Source organism: Xenopus tropicalis, chromosome 4, assembly GCF_000004195.4.
Source record: "Xenopus tropicalis strain Nigerian chromosome 4, UCB_Xtro_10.0, whole genome shotgun sequence".
NCBI classification, from domain to species: domain Eukaryota; kingdom Metazoa; phylum Chordata; class Amphibia; order Anura; family Pipidae; genus Xenopus; species Xenopus tropicalis.
Genome location: NC_030680.2, coordinates 128,731,940 through 128,755,204, shown reverse-complemented (window position 1 = coordinate 128,755,204; position 23,265 = coordinate 128,731,940).

Sequence of the window (23,265 nt, the reverse complement as noted above, 5' to 3'; positions counted from 1 at the left end):
CTTTACATTTGTGTAAAGTAAAATACTTGACTAATATTTTATTAGTTATATATTATATATATTAGGATGGGCTGCATATCTTCTGTGGGGAGACTGCAGGGCTTGCCTTTAATACTCATGGTACTAATGTTCTGAGGAAATGAATGTTGGCTCATACAACACAAATGGCCTGAGCCCCACAATGAAAACTGGGGGAAAAATATCAACAATAACTAGAAAGGAAAGTTTGAGAAAAAACTTCATCTTGCGTTGAAAAACGTGAAGTCACTGAATGAAATCTGCTCTGTTGTTGGCTCCGCCCACTTTTTCTAACCTTGGACCACAGTTATATAGTAAAACCACTGTGCAAAGTTTGGGGGCCCTGGTTTGGTAGGGACCCTAGGATTAATAGTTAAAGAACGGCAGCAGTTTAATTAAACCAATAAAAGCCAATAGGTAAATTGTGATTGGTGGTTGGTAGTCCCACCCACTTTTTCTAACCTTGAGTGGAAGTCACCCAGTGACAAACAATGGGCACCCTGGCATAAAAAATGTGAGAATTACAGCATTTTATATTTAAACCAATAAAATTCAAAGGATGAAATCCGATTGGCTGTTAGTGGCCCAACCCACTTTTCCTAATTTTGAACTGCAGTCCCCCAGTGACCAGCTTTGCAAAAACCACTTTGCATAAAAATTGTGGGACTTCACTTTACACTTCACCATTGAATGTAAATAGGTGAAATGTGATTGGCTGTTGGTGGCTCCACCAGCATTTTTCTACCTTTGAATGACAAATACCTAGTAACTAACTCTGGAAAGTTTAACAACCCTGGAATTAATACTTAACTAATGGCATAAGTTTAAACATACACCAATGAAATTTAATGGGTGGAAATGGATTGGCTATTGGTGGCTCCGCCCACTTATTCTAACCCTGAATATGTAGTCAGCCAGTGACTGTGTAATGTTTGGGAACCCTGACATTAATAGTGTGAGAAAGGCAGAATTTTAAATTTAAACCAAACAAAATGCAGTCCCCTAGTGACCCTGGTGTTAATACTGTGAGAATGGCAGCAGGTTGAATTTCCCCATTGAAAATCAATAGTTAAAATGTGGTATGCACTGGACAGATGTAACCAAATACCTAAACGAGCAAATCCCCTTACCAGGAATTCTATCCCCAGAAGTGTGGCTTCTGGGCCTCATTGATGACCTAGTCCCCTTGAACAAAACTAGACTGCTACTTAGATCATTATACTTCTATGCCAAAAAAGTGATCGCAATGAAATGGATGAGCCCCCACCCCCCTGACCTCCAGCAATGGATACAACTTGTTAACACTAGACTCCCACTTATTAAACTAACATACCTTGCCTGGGGTTGCCCTAGCAAATTCAAGAGTATATGGGAACCCTGGTTAGAAGCTCAACCCGAAGCAAGTCCCAGGGTATAATCCTGAGACCTTTACACCAAAGGCCTCCCCCAAATCACAGGCCCTGTCCAAACTACTCAGGCCACACCGACTGTATCCAGCTGACTCTGCTACTATGTACTATCTCCACGGTCATAGCACTAATTATTGTATATGCTACTGTGCTGTTTTTATGTTTATGTTTGTAAAGAAAATAAAATAACCTTTAAAAAAAAATAAAATCTGATTTGCTGCCAACTTTTTCTAGTTCTGAACTGCAGTTACCTGGTGACTAGCTCTGCAAAGTTTGGGGACCTTAGTATTAATATTTAAAGAATGGCCGCAGTTTAAATTTAAATATATGAAGTCTATAGGGACTGTTGTTGGCCCCGCCCACTTTGGGGTCATCCAGCAAAGTTGCTGTTTCAATCAGGGTGACCCCATGATTATGTTATTCAAGTTTGGGGGGTGTAACTTCAAAGCTGTAAGAGTGGCAGCAGTTTGAAAATCTTCCCTGTCGAAGTCAATGGAAAAATTGGGGGGTTCGGAGCGGCACCACAAAAAGACGGGGGGCGGGATCGCTTAGAAAAGCACAAGCAACCTGCTCCGCTATAGGGCGAAGAAGTGTGGGGAGTTTGGGTGTTTTACCCCTAAAACTGTAGGAAAAGTAGCGTTTAGAAAATGGGGGGAGCTAAAAAGAAGAAAAAGCTTAAGAATAAGCTGAAGTCGAAGAACTGTATACAGGTATGGGATCCCTTATCCGGAAACCCGTTCTCCAGAAAGCTCCGAATTACAGAAAGCCTGTCTCCCATAGACTCCATTTTAATCTAATAATTCAGAATTTTAAAACTGATTTTCCTTTTCTCTGTAATAATAAAACAGTACCTGTACTTGATCCCAAATAAAATATAAATAATCCTTATTGGATGTAAAACAATCCTATTGAGTTTAATTAATGTTTTATTGATTGTTTAGTAGACTTAAGGTATGGAGATCCAAATTACGAAAAGACCCCTTATCCCTCGGTCCCGAGCATTCTGGATAACGGGTCCCATACCTGTATTGGGTTTTCCAACCCAACACAATAATAGCTTAGTATTGATTATCATTCATTTTTTATAATATCATTATTATCAATATATTATTCACATTAATCATATATATATATATTTACTAAAATATTTTAATATTCATTATCAATTTTTACTTGTAAAAAAAAATCCTAAAAAATTATAAACAGAATTTGTTTCCAATTTTCACAAAATGCTTCACTGCCTGCTTGCTGTGACTGCAGATTCCAAGACTGAAGGAAACATGATTTATATAATTTATATAGTGTAAGTAAAGTTCATTTTTCTCAACTAACTGAAAGAGCTGAAATTCTCATTTATAAACTGGAATTTAACTTCTGCTAGAGCAGAGAGCACTATTGCACTCAGCATTAGAGATGTGGCCCCGTCTGCGAAATAAACCCAAGCGCAGAGGGCACCCACAGGCCTCCTCAGGGCGGCATTAGGGGCCATAATGCCCCTGGCTGTAAACATGAGCCCAAAATAATATTTATTTGCCAATAGGTTTTATTTTTTTTCTTAAAGTTTTTGTGGTGAAAATGGTTTATTTCAGCATTCCTTCAGCCGAATATATTTACCCTGCAGCAAATAAATCACTTATTCTGAAAAAATGGTATCCTTGTGTTTGAAAGATTCAATGTTCCCAATTATTTTAGAATATTTATTTAGATTTATTTGCACCCCCACTTACACCATGCATTGTTCCTGGGACACTCACCCAGTCAGAACTATATAATAAACAGCCTTCCCAGATTATCTTGTTATTAATGGAAATAAATTTGCCTTTTCTCTTTTCCATGACCCCATCACAGACTCCTAAATCAGCCCTTTCCAATCTTAATCACTGCTGGGAGTAAACAAAACACAAGCAGAACCTGGAAGAGGTAGAAAAGAGTAAATGTCTATGCTGCAAAAAGGACAAAAGTCCCATCTCAGGGCAGGGCCCACTGGGAAAACTCCCTGTACCCCGTCAGGCCAGTCCAACTCTGCACCCTGGGGCTCCTCCCATGTCTGTAGGTTGGAAGTGGAAAAGCTCATAATGGCACCTCATAAAAATTAACTTTTTTTGTTTAGGGAGAGCAGCATAACTGTCTATTTAATATGTGTGTACTACCGTACTATGTATCCTATTGCTCCATGATCCCTGTGTATTGGAAATGGGTAACATTTTTCTTGTTCCACTGTTCTGTATCAATTTCTAGAAGTTGGTCTCCATTTGGGGAGGCTAGGCCTCAATAAATCTTAATTTTCTCTGCCGAGGGCCGGAATTTCTCTAGCATACATGGTGGAGGGCCGCTAATGGAAGCCAGTCTTGGCCACTCCCCTTTTTGAAACCACACCCACTTCAAACCACACCTATTTTATCACAATGGTGGTAGCACAGCAAAATCCCAAATGCTTGGTCCTTACTGTGGGGATATCAACCATCATTCATATGTGAAAGAATTATGTCATATTAAGATATACCCTTAAATTCCATATGCCTCCTCCTCCCCTGTGGATAGCAGAGCAACCCCCAGTACATAATTACACACCTTAGGGACCATTTAATGGCTATTTCCAACTGCTAACAAACTCCCACAACAAACCCCTGACAGGTTCACCTCCCACAAGCAGCATAGGGCAAGCAGAGTATGGCACACACAGGCAGCACTCTGCCTGTCCTATGCTGTCTGTGTGTGCCATACTCTGCCTGTCCTACCCTGCCTGTGTGTGCCATACTCTGCCTTCCCTATGCTGCCTCTGTGTGCCATACTCTGCCTGCCCTACCCTGCCTGTGTGTGCCATACCCTCCCTGACCTATGCTGCCTGTGTGTGCCATACTCTACCTGCCCTATGCTGGCTGTATGTGCCATACTCTGCCTACAGTACCTATGTCTGAGGTGTGAAGTGAACAATGGGGATGATTACAGCCTGAGCCTGAGGTGTGAACACTGCAGGGGGTGAACAATGCAGGTATAAAAAGGTGTGAAAAACACGGGATTATATTTTTAAACAATACAGGGGGATTACAGCCTGAATCTGAGGTGAGAACCATACAGGGGGCCAGTTAATCTCAGTACTGATACCATTTAATGCTTACTAAAAGGTAAGCCATCAATGCGGCCCGCGGGCCGCCAGTTGGACAGCACTGCCCTAAAGCATCAGATGATAAGAAATGCCTTATCAGCCAGGAGCGTGGGGATCATGGAGCCCTAAGAATTCATATTTGTATTTATTGTTGTCCATCAAAGAAATGGTTTTATGTGTATGGTCTAAGGCAGGTCTGGCATCTGGAAGCCTGTCTCATAGAAGGGAACAGCTATATTTTTTGTTTAATACAGTGTAATTGCCCCCAGAATCTCAGGCCTGGGCTGGTGGTTTTGATGTTCCAAGCCAGTTGCACAGAACATTTCTACCAGAAATCCTTTCTCAGCATCTTTTCTCTTAAAGCACAATAACCGTAGTTAAAAACACCCTCGTTATATGCAACCACATCGTACAGTTGCACACATACAGTAATAGGTACTTCATGCAAAGATCTTAATCCCATGTGAGGTTCACGTTTGTCAGACAGACTTCCAGATGCATAGATCTGTCTGATTCTGCTAAACAAACTAGTACATAGCAGGCAAAAGATACTAGAAAAAGACCAAGTAGATATTATAGCAATTATATATATTTATATGTATATAATCCTAACTCTAAATATAAGGTTACGGCCTTCTGACCCAATTTTAATTCTGTAACCCATGTTTTTTAACTCATAAGACCCGTTTGTTATAAATGAATATGAATTACTGTGTAAAGTGTTGACTATATAAATAAATGATGATAAGGTTACACTTTTAGGGTTAAGATTTAAGAGAGCATCAGGGTGAGGAAGGAGGAAGGCTTGGACCGTACCAAGGAGGGCTGCTAGTGGGCAGAGGAAAGAGCATGGAGAGGCCTCGCCACAGAAGTACGACTCCTGAGCCCTGACAACCCACACATATTACAGTAAGGGAGCAGAGAATATGACAATGGGGCTGATTTACTAAGACACGATTTCGAATCCGAATTGGAAAAATTCCGATTGGAAACGAACATTTTGCGACTTTTTCGGCGTCTTTAGGATTTTTGCGTAAAAACGCGATTTTTTTGGCGTCTTTACGATTTTTGCGTAAAAACGCGAGTTTTTCGTAGCCATTACGAAAGTTGCGCAAAGTCGCGATTTTTTCGTTGCGTTAACACTTAAAAGGCGCAACGTTTCGCGCAAGTTTTAACGCAACGAAAAAATCGCGACTTTGCGCAACTTTCGTAATGGCTACGAAAAACTCGCGTTTTTACGCAAAAATCGTAAAGACGCCGAAAAACTCGCGTTTTTGCGCAAAAATCGTAAAGACGCCGAAAAATCGCAAAAAATACAAAAAAGTCGTAAAGACGCCGAAAAAATCGCAAAATTACCGATCATTACGAAAAAAACGCAATCGGACACATTCGGCCCGTTCGTGGGTTAGTAAATGTGCCCCAATGTGTCCATAAGATTTACATGTGAGTTTCCGTAGAGACTGCGGGAAATACCTTAAAACCTTTATTTATGTTTTGCATGGCACAATAATAGGGAGGATAAAATAAAAAATGTTTTTAATATAGTTAGTTAGGCAAACATGTAATCTACATTAGAACTATATTCAAAATATTTTTTATTTTGCACAATCTATTTTGTCCGTTTTCATTTTTACACTGAACTGTCCCTGCCATGAAAACACTGATGACATCACAATGCCATGCTGATAACAGCTACTGCTGCTGATGATGTCATAATGGTGCTGAGCTGAACTCAAGGCAACCGTTGAATCTTTGCTCATTTACATTCAGACTAGACATGGAGAGAGTTAGGAGAGATTTTTGTTTTATATTTTTTCTACTTTTTATCATATTTTCAGAATTTTATGGAAGAACAGGTACCATGTTATAGATTATTTATTAGATTATTATATAAAAAAATAAATACTGAACTTAATCTATAAGCTTTTTACTTTATATTGTTTTCTTGTTATATTTATGTTCTTCTTCTACTCCTTTATTGTCTGGTTATAGGTATAAATATTTGTTAGATTAGTATTACTGTTATTATGCCTTTTATATATATTTATATATGATTATATTTACTCATAATCCTACAGACTTTATCTAACATCAAACCTCTTTTTATCAATGCAGAAGCAAAGCCTTTAAAGAAAAATGAAGTGACCAGTGTGACTAGTAAGTTTTATTTTGGACAAATGTTATTATTTATACTTCTCTAAATGTTTTCATATGCATATGAGGTATGCACCTAAAGTGTATATTTATCACATTGCACTCTAGTTGCTTTGCTGATAAGGAATGTTTAGCTAGATTACCTGTAGCTGTAGACACAAAAAGAAAAAATGTATTAATATTTTAGGAAAATACCTTATTGTTCTGCATTGTTTATGTTAGCAGTAATCACAGCAATGTTTTCTATCTGGTTTGGAGCAATTGGCGCAATAAATATTTCTTTCTATCTTTCCTAGAAGTTTCAACTCAGGCTGTGATAACTTCAACCACACCTGCTTTACATGAAGGTAAGACAGTCGGTATATACCCAATTCATTCACCTTTCACTGACAGTGCGCAGTGTACTCTCCAATTTTACCCTACTGTACTGAATCAAATAGTACCCTGGGCTGGTTCTTTTTTTACTCTTTTTTTTTCAAAAAGAAGCACCTGTCCATGGTCTGAGGGTAGGGATTATAATGTATATATAATATAAACTGGGGGGGGGCTTAATATATTGGCACCCCAGTAATAAACCCTTTCCTTTTCCTATAATATGTGATACTATACAAACAGCCAGAAAAATGGTAGAAAACAATAGCTCCCTATGGGAGATGCTCTGTTACCAGTGAGGTTCTAACAGTTACTCTTACGTCTTGTGCATTTTTAGAGGTGATGATCGATATATTTAAAAAACTAGAAGAGGACAACAAATTCGATTTCCTCATTATTGCGGTGGTAACAGGCGTCGGATTTGTCCTGGCCATCTGCGCAACAATATACGTGGCACATGTCGTTTCTGGTTTTAAAAAGCCGTAAGTATTTCTTTTATCCTTTTTAAATTCCGTTACATTTTTTCCCACATCTGACATATGTTTCTTTGCTTTACCCTCAGGGAAACGGACAAAGTGATCCAAGCTGAGCAAGGTCAGTATCATAGACATAAAATTTTGAATCTTGGGGTTTTTTTCAACTCAAATAAACTTAAAATTGTTTATTTATGAAAAAAAAATTGTAAATCGGCCTCTGTCATTGGGTATTTAACTTTTTTATACTTCACTTTTGTCATTTACAGGAGAGATAGATACAGAGACAGAGACAGAAACAGAGACAGAAAGCAGTGAGAGCGATAGCTTAAGCGCAAATTAAGAGGAGAAACCTAATTTAAAAAATGGATGGATATTATAAAGGTTTCCATTTGATATTTGAAGATTTTACAGAAGAAACGTTTATATCAACTTTAATACGACTGAAAGGGGAAACGTAAATATCAGGAAAACAGGGTGTTGTTCTACACCAGGGCCCCAGTGATTCAGTGATTCTGCACGAATGAGCTGCAGTGGGGGGAGAAATGAAACCGCCCCACCATTGTTGTATATTTATGTTTATTTCAATAAAATGTCTTTACATTTGTGTAAAGTAAAATACTTGACTAATATTTTATTAGTTATTTATTATATATATTAGGATGGGCTGCATATCTTCTGTGGGGAGACTGCAGGGCTTGCCTTTAATACTCATGGTACTAATGTTCTGAGGAAATTAATGTTGGGTCATACAACACAAATGGCCTGAGCCCCACAATGAAAACTGGGGGAAAAATATCAACAATAACTAGAAAGGAAAGTTTGAGAACAAACTTCATGTTGGGTTGAAAAACATGAAGTCGCTGCATGAAATCTGCTCTGTTGTTGGCTCCGCCCACTTTTTCTAACCTTGGACCACAGTTATATGGTAAAACCACTGTGCAAAGTTTGGGGGCCCTGGTTTTAATAGTGTCTGAATGGCAGCAATTTAAATTTCCCAACTGAAAGTCAACAAGTGACATCTGATTGGCGGTTGGTGATAGTTAAAGAATGGCAGCAGTTTAAATTTAAACCAATAAAAGTCAATAAGTAAATTGTGATTGGTGGTTGGTAGTCCCACCCATTTTTTCTAACTTTGAGTGGAAGTCACCCAGTGACAAACAGTGGGCACCCTGGCATAAAAAGTGTGAGAATGACAGCATTTTAAATTTAAATCAATAAAATTCAAAGGATGAATTCTGATTGGCTGTTAGTGGCCCAACCCACTTTTCCCATTTTTGAACTGCAGTCCCCCAGTGACCAGCTTTGCAAAAACCACTTTGCATAAAAATTGTGGGACTGACAGCATTTTACACTTCACCATTGAAAGTAAATAGGTGAAATGTGATTGGCTGTTGGTGGCTCCACCCACTTTTTCTTACTCTGAACCACAGTTACCTGGTCTAGCTCTGCAAAGTTTGGGGACCTTAGTATTAATATTTAAAGAATGGCAGCAGTTTAAATTTAAACATATGAAGTATATAGGTGAAATCTGATTGGATGTTGTTGGCCCGCCCACTTTTCTAAGCTTGTAACAAGCTTGTGCCAAGTTTGGGAACCCTGGCATCATACCAATAAAATTCAATAGGTGAAATCTGATTGGCTATCGGTAGATCCACTTTTTTAAAATAAAAACTGCAGCCCCCTAGTGACCAACCGTGAAAAGTTTGGGGACCCCGGGGTTATTACTGTGAGAATGGCAGCAGGTTGGATTTCCCCATTGAAAGTCAATAGGTAAAATCTGATTGGCTGCTGCTGGCTCTGCCCACTTTTCCTAACTTTAAACCGCAGTTACCTGGTGCCTAACCCTGCAAAGTTTGGGGACCCGGGTGCTATTACTGTGAGAATGGCAGCAGGTTGGATTTCCCCCAAGTCAATAGGTAAAATCTCATTGGCTGTTCACAGCTCCGCCCACTTTTGGGCATTCAACAATCATCACATTTTCGTTCAGGCTGAGCCCATGACTGTGTGATTCAATTTTGGGGCGTGTAGTCTCAAAGCTGTAAGATTGGCAGCAGTTTCAATTTCCCCATTAAAGACAATTGGTGAAATTTGATTGGCTGCTATTGGCCCCCCACTTTGGGGTCATCCAACAACGTTTCTGTTTCATTTGGGGTGACCCCATGATTATGTTATTCAAGTTTGGGGGGTGTAGCTTCAAAGCTGTAAGAGTGGCAGCAGTTTGAAAATCTTCCCTGCCAAAGTCAATGGGAAAATTGGGGGGTTCAGAGCGGCGCCACAAAAAGACAGGGGGGCGGGATCGCTTAGAAAAGCACAAGCAACCTGCTCCGCTATAGGGCGAAAAAGTGTGGGGAGTTTGGGTGTTGTACCCCTAAAACTGTAGGAGGAGTAGCGTTTAGAAAATGGGGGGCGCTAAGAATAAGAAAAAGAAGAAAAAGCAGAAGAATCAGCTGAAGGGGAAGAACAGTATATTGGGGTTTTCAACCCAACATAAAAATAGTTTATTATTGATTATCATTATTTTTTGATAATATATTTATATATATATATAGTTATTTATTTGCTAAAATAATTTAATATTCATTATCAATTTTTACTTGTAAAAAAAAATCCTAAAAAATTATAAATAGAATTTCTAGTGTAAGTAAAGTTCATTTTTCTCAACTAACATGATTTCTTAGGGTGACAGGCCATCCCTCTCAATCAGTATATTCCCACCCACATTCAGGCATGCCCATGTCACACCAATACTCAAGAAGCCTTTCCTAAATCCTAACAATGAATATGGTTAGAAACACCGTATTTTATATGCTGCACTTATTACATCAGGCAAGAGGTTCAGCCTCACTATAGCCGTAATGATCCAGATCTGCAAAGCTGTGCGCCGGAGCTCCCCATTTGGATTCTAAGGGGCACATTTACTAAAATTAGTTTTTTCTGGCCTTGAAAGTCGACATGGCATAAATTCCAATTAAACTCAATCATTGCTGTATTTATAAAATGTGATAATGCTTAAATTGTTCATACGAAAATTTAGAGTTTGAATCCCGAAAATCCAGAATTTTTCGAGTTAAAACTTGAAAAAGGTCGTTTGTTTCCATGAATATTTATAATTCACAGCTGCTGACCCTGAAATTACCAGGGGTGGAAAAAGCTGCTCCTCGTAACTGAAAGAGCTGAAATTCTCATTTATAAACTGGAATTTAACTTTTGCTAGAGCAGAGAGCGCTATTGCACTCAGCATTAGAGATGTGGCCCTAGTGCTGGGCGGTATACCGGTAAAAACCGATCACCGGTTTTTTTTTTTGAAACCGATATGAATTTTCTACATACCGGTGTGCTGAATACTTCCGGGTGCGCACGTGACGTCAGCGCGCACGTGACGTCAGCGCGCACGTGACGTCAGCGCGCACACTCTACAAAAGCGCCATCGCTAGGACGCATTCAGAGTCGGATACCAATGTGAGCTGTCGGGGGGTGCCTGGCCAGTAATTATATTTTATGTGAAGGGGATGGGGTTGTGTTTGGGGTGGGGGTGGGTGGGTTATACTTATGTGAAGGGGATGGGGTTGTGTTTGGGGGTGGGGTGGGGTGGGGGGTTATATTTATGTGAAGGGGATGGGGGGGTGTTTGGGGTGTTTGGGGTGGGGTGGGGTGGGTGTGTGCGGATGGGGGGGTGTTTGGGGTGGGGGGGGTGTGCGGATGGGGGGTGTTTGGGGTGGGGGGGTGCGTGCAGATGGGGGGGTGTTTGGGGTGGGGGGGTGCGTGCGGATGGGGGGGTGTTTGGGGTGGGGGGGGTGCGTGCGGATGGGGGGGTGGGGGGGTTGCGTGCGGATGGGGGGGTGCGTGCGGATGGGGGGGTGGGGGGCTGCGTGCGGATGGGGGGGTGTTTGGGGTGGGGGGGTGCGTGCAGATGGGGGGTGTTTGGGGTGGGGGGGTGCGTGCGGATGGGGGGGTGTTTGGGGTGGGGGGGGTGCGTGCGGATGGGGGGGTGGGGGGGTTGCGTGCGGATGGGGGGGTGCGTGCGGATGGGGGGGTGGGGGGGCTGCGTGCGGATGGGGGGGTGTTTGGGGTGGCGGGGGGGGTGCGGGTGGCGGGTGTTTGGGGTGGTCACCTAATCATGCATGGGGAAAAAAAAATACCGTCAAATACCGTGATACCGATATAATTTTGAAAAATACCGTGATATAAATTTTTGGTCATACCGCCCAGCACTATGTGGCCCCGTCTGCAAAATAAACCCAAGCGCAGAGGGCACCCACAGGCCTCCTCGGGACGGCATTAGGGGCCATAATGCCCCTGGCTGTAAACATGAGCCCAAAATAATATTTATTTGCCAATAGGTTTAATTTTTTTTCTTAAAGTTTTTGAGGTGAAAATGGTTTATTTCAGCATTCCTTCAGCTGAATATATTTACCCTGCAGCAAACAAATCACTTATTCTGAAAAAATGGTATCCTTGTGTTTGAAAGATTCAATGTTCCCAATTATTTTGGGGTATTTTTTTAGGAGATTTATTTGCACCCCCACTTACACCATGCATTGTTCCTGGGACACTCACCCTGTCAGAACAATATAGTAAACAGCCTCCCCAGATTATCTTGTTATTTATGGAAATAAATTTGCCTTTTCTCTTTTCCATGACCCCATCACAGACTCCTAAATCAGCCCTTTCCAATCTTAATCACTGCTGGGAGTAAACAAAACACAAGCAGAACCTGGAAGAGGCAGAAAAGAGTAAATGTCTATGCTGCAAAAAGGACAAAAGTCCCATCTCAGGGCAGGGCCCACTGGGAAAACTCCCTGTACCCCGTCAGGCCAGTCCAACTCTGCACCCTGGGGCTCCTCCCATGTCTGTAGGTTGGAAGTGGAAAAGCTCATAATGGCACCTCATAAAAATTCACTTTTTTTGTTTAGGGAGAGCAGCATAACTGTCTATTTAATATGTGTGTTATACTGTATTATGTATCCTATTGCTCCATGATCCCTGTGTATTGGAGTTGGGTAACATTTTTCTTTTTCCACTGTTTGTATCACTTTCTAGAAGTTGGTCTCCGTTTGGGGAGACTAAGACTAATCTTAATTTTCTCTGCCTTTGCCCATAAGAGCCTTCCCCCTAAAGCATCAGATGATAAGAAATGCCTTATCAGCCAGGAGCGTGGGGATCATGCAGCACTAAGAATTCATATTTGTATTTATTGTTATCCATCAAATAAATGGTTTTATGTGTATGGTCTAAGGCAGGTCTGGCATCTGGAAGCCTGTCTCATAGAAGGGAACAGCTATATTTTTTGTTTAATACAGTGTCATTGCCCCCAGAATCTCAGACCTGGGCTGGTGGATTTGATGTTCCAAGCCAGTTGCACAGAACATTTCTACCAGAAATCCTTTCTCAGCATCTTTTCTCACTCTAAATGCACAATAACCGTAGTTAAAAACACCCTCGTTATATGCAGCCACATCGTACAGTTGCACACATACAGTAATAGGTACTTCATGCAAAGATCTTAATCCCATGTGAGGGTCACGTTTGTCAGACAGACTTCCAGATGCATAGATCTGTCTGATTCTGCTAAACAAACTAGTACATAGCAGGCAAAAGATACTAGAAAAAGACCAAGAAGATATTGTAGCTATTATATACATTTATATGTATATAATCCTAACTCTAAGGTTACGGCCCTCTGACCCAATTTTAATTCTGTAACCCATGTTTTTTAACTCATAAGACCCGTTTGTTATAAATGAATATGAATCACTGTGTAAAGTGTTGCCTATATAAATAAATGATGATAAGGTTACACTTTTAGGGTTAACATTTAAGAGAGCATCAGGGTGAGGAAGGAGGAGGGCTTGGACCGTACCAAGGATGGCTGCTAGTGGGCAGAGGAAAGAGCATGGAGAGGCCTCGCCACAGAAGTACGACTCCTGAGCCCTGACAACCCACACATATTACAGTAAGGGAGCAGAGAATATGACAATGTGTGCATAAGATTTACTTGTGAGTTTCCCTAGAAACCTTTATTTATGTTTTACATGGCACAATAATAGGGAGAACTAGAGAGGTACATTTCCTGAAGAAAATGTGAGTGGTGCTTGGGTCTACGACAAACGGTAATTAATTGCCCCCTGCTGGGGCAATTAACCGCCCACCCCTCAGAAAAGTCATAGCACCCCATTCCCGAATAAGCCGCAAGGTTTGACACCTCATTCATCGGTCTACGACAAACTAGTTGTTCGCCAAAATCCCCATTATAAGTCAATGGGGCAAATTTGGGGACCTCTTTTGCCCCGGGGGTAAAACTTATACCCTTGTGCGGGGTATCTTCTGACGCAGGTTGCAAAACTCTTCAAATGTGGTGAATTTCACATTTCTAAAAAATTCCCTCTCTGCGCTACAATCCGTCAAAGTTGGCCTCAATGTTAAGCCAATGGGATTTTTGGGCCGGTTTATTGCCCCCTGTGCCCACCCCTTAGAAAACTCATAGCACCCCATTCCCGAATAGGCCGCACAATTTGACACCTCACTCATGGGTCTACAACAAACGGCGCGGGATAATAATAATAAGAAAAACTAGAAAGGTACATTTCCTGAAGAAAATGTGAGTGGTGCTTGCCGTGGCAAAACTCGTGCCCCAATATTACAATGTTTCCTTCAGTTCTCTGTGACAATTGCCCCTGCTGGGACAATTAACCGCCCACCCCTCAGAAAAGTCATAGCACCCCATTCCCGAATAAGCCACATGGTTTGACACCTCATTCATGGGTCTACAACAAATGGTGGTTAATTGCCCCCTGCTGGGGCAATTAACAGCCCACCCCTCACAAAACTCACAGCACCCCATTCCCGATTAAGCCGCACGGTTTGACACCTCATTCATGGGTCTACGACAAATGGTGGTTAATTGCCCCCTGCTGGGGCAATTAACCTCCAACCCCTCAGAAAAGGCATAGCACCCCATTCCTGAATAGGCCGCACGGTTTGACACCTCATTCATGGGTCTACGACAAACTAGTTATTTGCTAAAATCCCCATTATAAGTCAATGGGGCAAATTTGGGGACCTCTCTTGCCCCAGGGGTAAAACTTATACCCTTGTGCGGGGTATCTTCTGACACAGGTTGAAAACGTCTTCAAATGTGGTAAATTTCACATTTCTAAAAAATTCCCTCTCTGCGCTACAATCCGTCAAAGTTGGCCTCAATGTTAAGTCTATGGGATTTTTGGGCCGGTTAATTACCCCCTGTGGAGGCAATTAACCGCCAACCCCTTAGAAAAGTCATAGCACCCCATTCCCGAATAAGCCGCATGATTTGACACTCATGGGTCTACGACAAACGGTGCGGGACTAGTTACGTAGCAAACTTTGTACGGAAGAAGAAGAAGAAGAAGAATAATAAGCCTGTGAGATAATAGAAGTGATGCTTTGCTTCACAAGCACCACTAACTAGAGAGGTACATTTCCTGAAGAAAATGTGAGTGGTGCTTGCCGTGGCAAAACTCGTGCCCCAATATTACAATGTTTCCTTCAGTTCTCTGTGACAATTGCCCCTGCTGGGGCAATTAACCGCCCACCCCTCAGAAAAGTCATAGCACCCCATTCCAGAATAGGCCACACGGTTTGACACCTCATTCATGGGACTATGACAAACGGTGGTTAATTGCCCCCTGCTGGGACAATTAACTGCCCACCCCTCAAAAAAGTCATAGCACTCCATTCCCGAATAAGCCGCACGGTTTGACACCTCATTCATGGGTCTACGACAAACGGTGGTTAATTGCCCCCTGCTGGGGCAATTAGCTGCCCACCACTCACAAAAGTCACAGCACCCCATTCCCGATTAAGCCGCATGGTTTGACACCTCATTCATGGGTCTACGACAAACGGTGGTTAATTGCCCCCTGCTGGGGCAATTAACCTCCCACCCCTCAGAAAAGGCATAGCAACCCAATCCCAAATAAGCCGCATGGTTTGACACCTCATTCATGGGTCTACAACAAACGGTGGTTAATTGCCCCCTGCTGGGGCAATTAACTGCCCACCCCTCAAAAAACTCACAGCACCCCATTCCCGATTTAGCTGCACGGCTTGACACCTCATTCATGGGTCTATGACAAACGGTGGTTAACTGCCCCCTGCTGGGGCAATTAGCTGCCCACCACTCAGAAAAGTCATATTACCCCATTCCCGAATAAGTCGCACGGTTTGACACCTCATTCATGGGTCTACGACAAACAGTGGTTAATTGCCCTGCTGGGGCAATTAACCGCCCACCCCTCAGAAAAGTCATAGCACCCCATTCCCGAATAAGCCGTATGGTTTGACACCTCATTCATGGGTCTACGACAAACGGTGGTTAATTTCCCCCTGCTGGGGCAATTAACCGCCCACCCCCTAGAAAAGTCATAGCACCCCATTCCCGAATAAGCAGCACGGTTTGACACCTCATTCATGGGTCTACGACAAACGGTGGGGACTCAGTCAAAGTTGGTCTCAATGTTAAGTCTATGGGCGGATAATTGCCCCCTGCTGGGGCAATTAACCGCCCACCCCTCAGAAAAGTCATAGCACCCCATTCCCGAATAAGCTGCATGGTTTGACACCTCATTCATGGGTCTACGACAAACTAGTTATTCGCCAAATTCATGGGTCTACGACAAACGGTAGTTAATTGCCCCCTGCTGGGGCAATTAACCGGCCACCCCTCAGAAAAGTCATAGCACCCCATTCCCGAATAAGCCGTATGGTTTGACACCTCATTCATGGGTCTACGACAAACGGTGGTTAATTGCCCCCTGCTGGGGCAATTAACCGCCCACCCCCTAGAAAAGTCATAGCACCCCATTCCCGAATAAGCAGCACGGTTTGACACCTCATTCATGGGTCTACGACAAACGGTGGGGACTCAGTCAAAGTTGGTCTCAATGTTAAGTCTATGGGCGGATAATTGCCCCCTTCTGGGGCAATTAACCGCCCACCCCTCAGAAAAGTCATAGCACCCCATTCCCGAATAAGCAGCACGGTTTGACACCTCATTCATGGGTCTACGACAAACTAGTTATTCGCCAAATTCCCCATTATAAAAAAAAAAATCAATAGGTGACGTCTGATTGGCTGTTGGTGGCTCCACCCACTTTTAAAAACCTTAAAATGCAGTCCCCTAGTAACCCTGGTGTTAATACTGTAAGAATGGTAGCAGGTTGAATTTCCCCATTGAAAATCAATAGTTAAAATCTTGTTGGCTGTTGGTGGCTCCACCCACTTTTTCTAACTCTGAACCACAGTTACCAGGTGACTAGCTCTGCAAAGTTTGGAGACCTTAATATTAATATGTAAAGAATGACAGCAGTTTAAATTTAAACATATGAAGTCTATAGGTGAAATTTGATTGGTTGTTGTTCACCCCGCCCACTTTTCTAAACTTGGAACATAGTCACCCAGTGACAAACTGTGCAAAGTTTGGGGACCCTGGGGTTATTACTGCGAGAATGGCAGCAGGTTGGATTTCCATTAAGTCAATAGGTAAAATCTGATTGGCTGTTCACAGCTCCGCCCACTTTGGGCATCCAACAATCATCATATTTTCATTCAGGCTGACCTCATGACTATGTGATTCAAGTTTGGGGAGTGTCGCCTCAAAGCTGTAAGATTGGCAGCAGTTTCAATTTCCCCATTAAAGTCAGTGGGTGAAATTTGATTGGCTGTTGTTGGCCCCTCCCACTTTGGTGTCATCCCCACCCCTCAGAAAAGTCATACCACCCCAATACCGAATAAGCCGCACGGTTTGACACCTCATTCATGGGTCTACGACAAACTAGTTATTTGCTAAAATCCCCATTATAAGTCAATGGGGCAAATTTGGGGACCTCTCTTGCCCCGGGGGTAAAACTTATACCCTTGTGCGGGGTATCTTCTGACACAGGTTGCTAACCTCTTCAAATGTGGTGAATTTCACATTTCTACACAATTCCCTCTCTGCGCTACAATCCGTTAAAGTTGGGCTCAATGTTAAGTCAATGGGATTTTTGGGCCGGTAAATTGCCCCCTGCCGAATAGGCCGCACGATTTGACACCTCACTCATGGGGCTACGACAAACGGTGCGGGACTAGTTACGTACCGAACTTTTGTACAGAAGAATAAGAAGAAGAAGAAAAATAAGCCTGTGAGATAACAATAGTGATGCTTTGCTTCGCAAGCACCACTAATAAATAAAAAATGTTATCAATATAGTTAGTTAGGCAAACATGTAATCTACATTAGAACTATATTCAAAATATTTTTTATTTTGCAAAATCTATTTTGTCCATTTTCATTTATACACTGAACTGTCCCTGCCATGAAAACACTGATGACATCACAATGCCATGCTGATAACAGCTACAGCTGCTGATGATGTCATAATGGTGCTGAGCTGAACTCAAGGCAACCGTTGAATCTTTGCTCATTTACATTCAGACTAGACATGGAGAGAGTTAGGAGAGATTTTTGTTTTATATTTTTTCTACTTTTTATCATATTTTCGGAATTTTATGGAAGAACAGGTACCATGTTATAGATTATTTATTATTAAGATTATTATATAAACAATATATACTGAACTTAATCTATAAGCTTTTTACTTTATATTGTGTTCTTGTTATATTTATGTTCTTCTTCTACTCCTTTATTGTCTGGTTATAGGTATAAATATTTCTGAGATTAGTATTACTGTTATTGTGCCTTTTATATATATTTATATATGATTATATTTACTCATAATCCTACAGACTTTATCTAACATCAAACCTCTTTTTATCAATGCAGAAGCAAAGCCTTTAAAGAAAAATGAAGTGACCAGTGTGACTAGTAAGTTTTATTTTGGACAAATATTTTGCATGTATCCCTTGTTATTATTTATACTTATCTAAATGTTTTCATCTGCATATGAGGTATGCACCTAAAGTGTATATTTATCACATTGCACTCTAGTTGCTTTGCTGATAAGGAATGTTTAGCTAGATTACCTGTAGCTGTAGACACAAAAAGAAAAAATAATCTTGAAAAATGATATTAAATTTATTAATATTTTAGGAAGATACCTCATTGTTCAGCATTGTTTATGTTAGCAGTAATCACAGCAATGTTTTCTATCTGGTTTGGAGCAATTGGCGCAATAAATATTTCTTTCTGTCTTTCCTAGAAGTTTCAACCCAGGCTGTGATAACTTCAACCACACCTGCTTTAGATGAAGGTAAGACAGTCGGTATATACCCAATTCATTCACCTTTCACTGACAGTGCGCAGTGTATTCTCTCAAATAGTACCCTGGGCTGGTTCTTTTTTTTTGTTTTTTTTCAAAAACAAGCACCTGTCCATGGTCTGAGGCCGGTGATTATAATAACTGGGGGGGGGGGGCTTAACATATTGGCACCCCAGTAATAAACCCTTTCCTTATCCCTTTAATATGTGATACTATACAAACAGTCATTAAAAATGGTAGAAAACAATAGCTCCCTATGGGAGATGCTCTGTTACCAGTGAGGTTCTAACAGTTACTCTTACGTCTTGTGCATTTTTAGAGATGATGATCGATATATTTAAAAAACTAGAAGAGGACAACAAATTTGATTTCCTCATTATTGCGGTGGTAACAGGCGTCGGATTTGTCCTGGCCATCTGCGCAACAATATACGTGGCACATGTCGTTTCTGGTTTTAAAAAGCCGTAGGTATTACTTTTATCTTTTTAAATTCTGTTACATTTTTTCCCACATCTGACCCGTGTTTCTTTGCTTTACCCTCAGGGAAACGGACAAATTGATCCAAGCAGAGCAAGGTCAGTATTTTAGACTTATTAAAATTTTTATTTTTTTATTTTTTTTATCTCGAATAAACTTGAATTTGTTTATTTATGAGAAAAAAAATCTGTCAGTCGGCCTCTGTCATTGGGTATTTAACTTTTATACTTCACTTTTGTCATTTACAGGAGAGATAGATACAGAGACAGAGACAGAAACAGAGACAGAAAGCAGTGAGAGCGATAGCTTAAGCGCAAATTAAGAGGAGAAACCTGATTTAAAAAATGGATGGATATTATAAAGGTTTCCATTTGATATTTGAAGATTTTACAGAAGAAACGTTTATATCAACTTTAATACGACTGAAAGGGGAAACGTAAATATCAGGAAAACAGGGTGTTGTTCTACACCAGGGCCCCAGTGATTCAGTGATTCTGCACGAATGAGCTGCAGTGGGGGGAGAAATGAAACCGCCCCACCATTGTTGTATATTTATGTTTATTTCAATAAAATGTCTTTACATTTGTGTAAAGTAAAATACTTGACTAATATTTTATTATTTATATATTATATATATTAGGATGGGCTGCATATCTTCTGTGGGGAGACTGCAGGGCTTGCCTTTAATACACATGGTACTAATGTTCTGAGGAAATTAATGTTGGGTCATACAACACAAATGGCCTGAGCCCCACAATGAAAACTGGGGGAAAATATTAACAATAACTAGAAAGGGAAGTTTGAGAACAAACTTCATGTTGGGTTGAAAAACGTGAAGTCGCTGCATGAAATCTGCTCTGTTGTTGGCTCCGCCCACTTTTTCTAACCTTTGACCACAGTTATATAGTTAAAACCACTGTGCAAAGTTTGGGGGCCCTAGGATTAATAGTAAGAACGTAATAGTAATAAAAGAACGGCAGCAAGTCAATAGGTAAATTGTGATTGGTGGTTGGTAGTCCCACCCACTTTTTCTAACCTTGAGTCGAAGTCACCCAGTGACAAACAATGGGCACCCTGGCATAAATAGTGTGAGAATGGCAGCATTTTAAATTTAAATCAATAAAATTCAAAGGATGAAATCTGATTGGCTGTTAGGGGCCCAACCCACTCTTCCTATATTTGAACTGCAGTCCCCCAGTGACCAGCTTTGCATCAAAATTGTGGGACTGACAGCATTTCACACTTCACCATTGAAAGTAAATAGGTGAAATGTGATTGATTGTTTAAAGGTGAATGCAAGTCAAAATTTAAAAAGCATATTGCCCAATAGTCCTCCTATTGTTTAGTAAAAACGCCACACTTTTGGCTCACCTAATCAAATATTTACTCACTCACACTTACTTCACATTTTCTAGAACAGGCAGCCATCTCTAAAAAGGTATTCTCCCTTCCTTTCCCTCCTTGCTTCATACTGCCCATATGTTTCATTCCCTCCCCCCCCTCCCCTCTGCCAGATCCGCTTCTCATTGGCCACTTGTTCTAACCCTGTATACGTAGTCAGCTAGTGACTGATTGTGTAACATTTGGGAACCCTGACATAAATAGTGTGAGAAAGGCAGCATTTTAAATTTAAACCAAAAAAAATTAATAGGTGAAGTCTGATTGGCTGTTGGTGGCTCCACCCACTTTTTAAAACCTAAAAATGTAGTCTCCTAGTGACCCTGGTGTTAATACTGTGAGAATGGCAGCAGGTTGAATTTCCCCATTAAAAATCAATAGTTAAAATCGGATTGGTTGTTGGTGGCTCCACCCACTTTTTCTTACTCTGAACCGCAGTTACCTGGTGACTAGCTCTGCAAAGTTTGGGGGCCTTAGTATTAACCCTTTAAGTGCCAGCCGAATTCGTCATTTCAGTTCCCCCCAGTGCCAGACGTTTTGTAAACATTCTGTGCTCTCTCAATATAGGGGCTTTTACTGGGGGCAGGGTTAAGTTTAGGTAGGCAAACTATATATTGTTTTTTTCAGGAGAACCTGAGCTTTCCAAATCTACCTAAGTTTTTGTGTATTTCCCCTTCTGGAACAAGATTTAGAGCTTGAAATACAAAAAAAAAAAAGAAAAAATGCTATTTTTCATGATATAAGGATTTCTACCAGAAACATATTTTATTTTATGGACAAAAATTCAACTGATTTGGAAAGCCTCATGTCTCCCGAATGTGCCAATACCTGATATGTATAGTTTTATTGAGATTTCTGACTTCTATAGATCAAAAACTCCCAGCAGTAAATTACTAAATTTTCAAAGCATTACAGCAGAATACGGCTTACTTTACATTCCAAAGCCAAAAATCCTGGAACATTAGGTTTACCCCAGGAAACCATACATTTTTGAAAACTACACATTCTGACGAATCCGAAATAGGTAACTATGTCTTCCAACTCCTAAGTACCAAACGGCAATGCTTTACTGAATTTAGCATTTTTTATAAAAAATTATGAAAATTCTAAAAAATCACCTCAAATCTTCCACTTTCAAGCACCTTATCTCCCACATAACATTAGGTACCAAGAAAACACACCCTAAATATGAAAGCCAAGGGTCCGCTGAACAGTTTGATGCCCATTGTGCATAGGATCACCAATGTATCTGGCATTTAGAGACCCCATAAGGAAGTTAGTGCATACAAATTGCCCAGGAGATCTCTTTAGCTACTGAAAATTCAACACATTTACTGCATTTTCTGTGGGGTAAAAACACAAAAAAATACATTGACCCCCCAAAACCATATATTTTTGGAAAGCACACATCTAGGCGAATTCAAAATTGGTACCCATGTCTTTCTACTCCAAACTACAGAGTCGCAGTGCTTTCCCAAAATTGCTAGTTTTGGTGAAATACCTGAAAATCACCTCAAATCTTCCACTTTCAAGCACCTTATCTCCCAAATAACATTAGGTACCAAAAGAACACACCCTAAATATGAAAGCCAAGGGTCCGCTGAACGGTTTGATGCCCATTGTGCATAAGATCACCAATGTATCTGGCATTTAGAGACCCCATAAGGAAGTTAGTGCATACAAATTGCCCAGGAGATCTCTTTAGCTACTGAAAATTCAACACATTTACTGCATTTTCTGTGGGGTAAAACACAAAAAAATACATTGACCCCCCCAAAACCATATATTTTTGGAAAGTACACATTCGGGCAAATTCAAAATTGGTACCCATGTCTTTCTACTCCAAACTACAGAGTCACAGTGCTTTCCCAAAATTGCCAGTTTTGATGAAATACCTAAAAATCACATCAAATCTTCCACTTTCAAGCACCTTATCTCCCAGAGACATTAGGTACCAAAAGAACACACCCTAAATATGAAAGCCAAGGGTCCGCTGAACAGTTTGATGCCCATTGTGCATAGGATCACCAATGTATCTGGCATTTAGAGATCCCATAAGGAAGTTAGTGCATACAAATTGCCCAGGAGAACTCTTTAGCTACTGAAAATTCAACACATTCACTGCATTTTCTGTGGGGTAAAAACACAAAAAAATACATTGACCCCCCAAAACCATATATTTTTGGAAAGTACACATTCGGGCAAATTCAAAATTGGTACCCATGTCTTTCTACTCCAAACTACAGAGTCACAGTGCTTTCCCAAAATTGCTAGTTTTGGTGAAATACCTGAAAATCACCTCAAATCTTCCACTTTCAAGCACCTTATCTCCCACATAACATTAGGTACCAAGAAAACACACCCAAAATATGAAAGCCAGGGGTCCACTGAATGGTTTGATGCCCATTGTGCATAGGATCACCGATGTATCTGGAATTTAGAAACCCCATAAGAAAGTTAGTGCATACAAATTGCCCAGGAGATCTCTTTTGCTACTGAAAATTCAACACATTTACAGCATTTTCTGTGGGGTAAAAACACAAAAAAATACATTGACCCCCCCAAAATCATATATTTTTGGAAAGTACTCATTCGGACGATTTCAAAATTGGTACCCA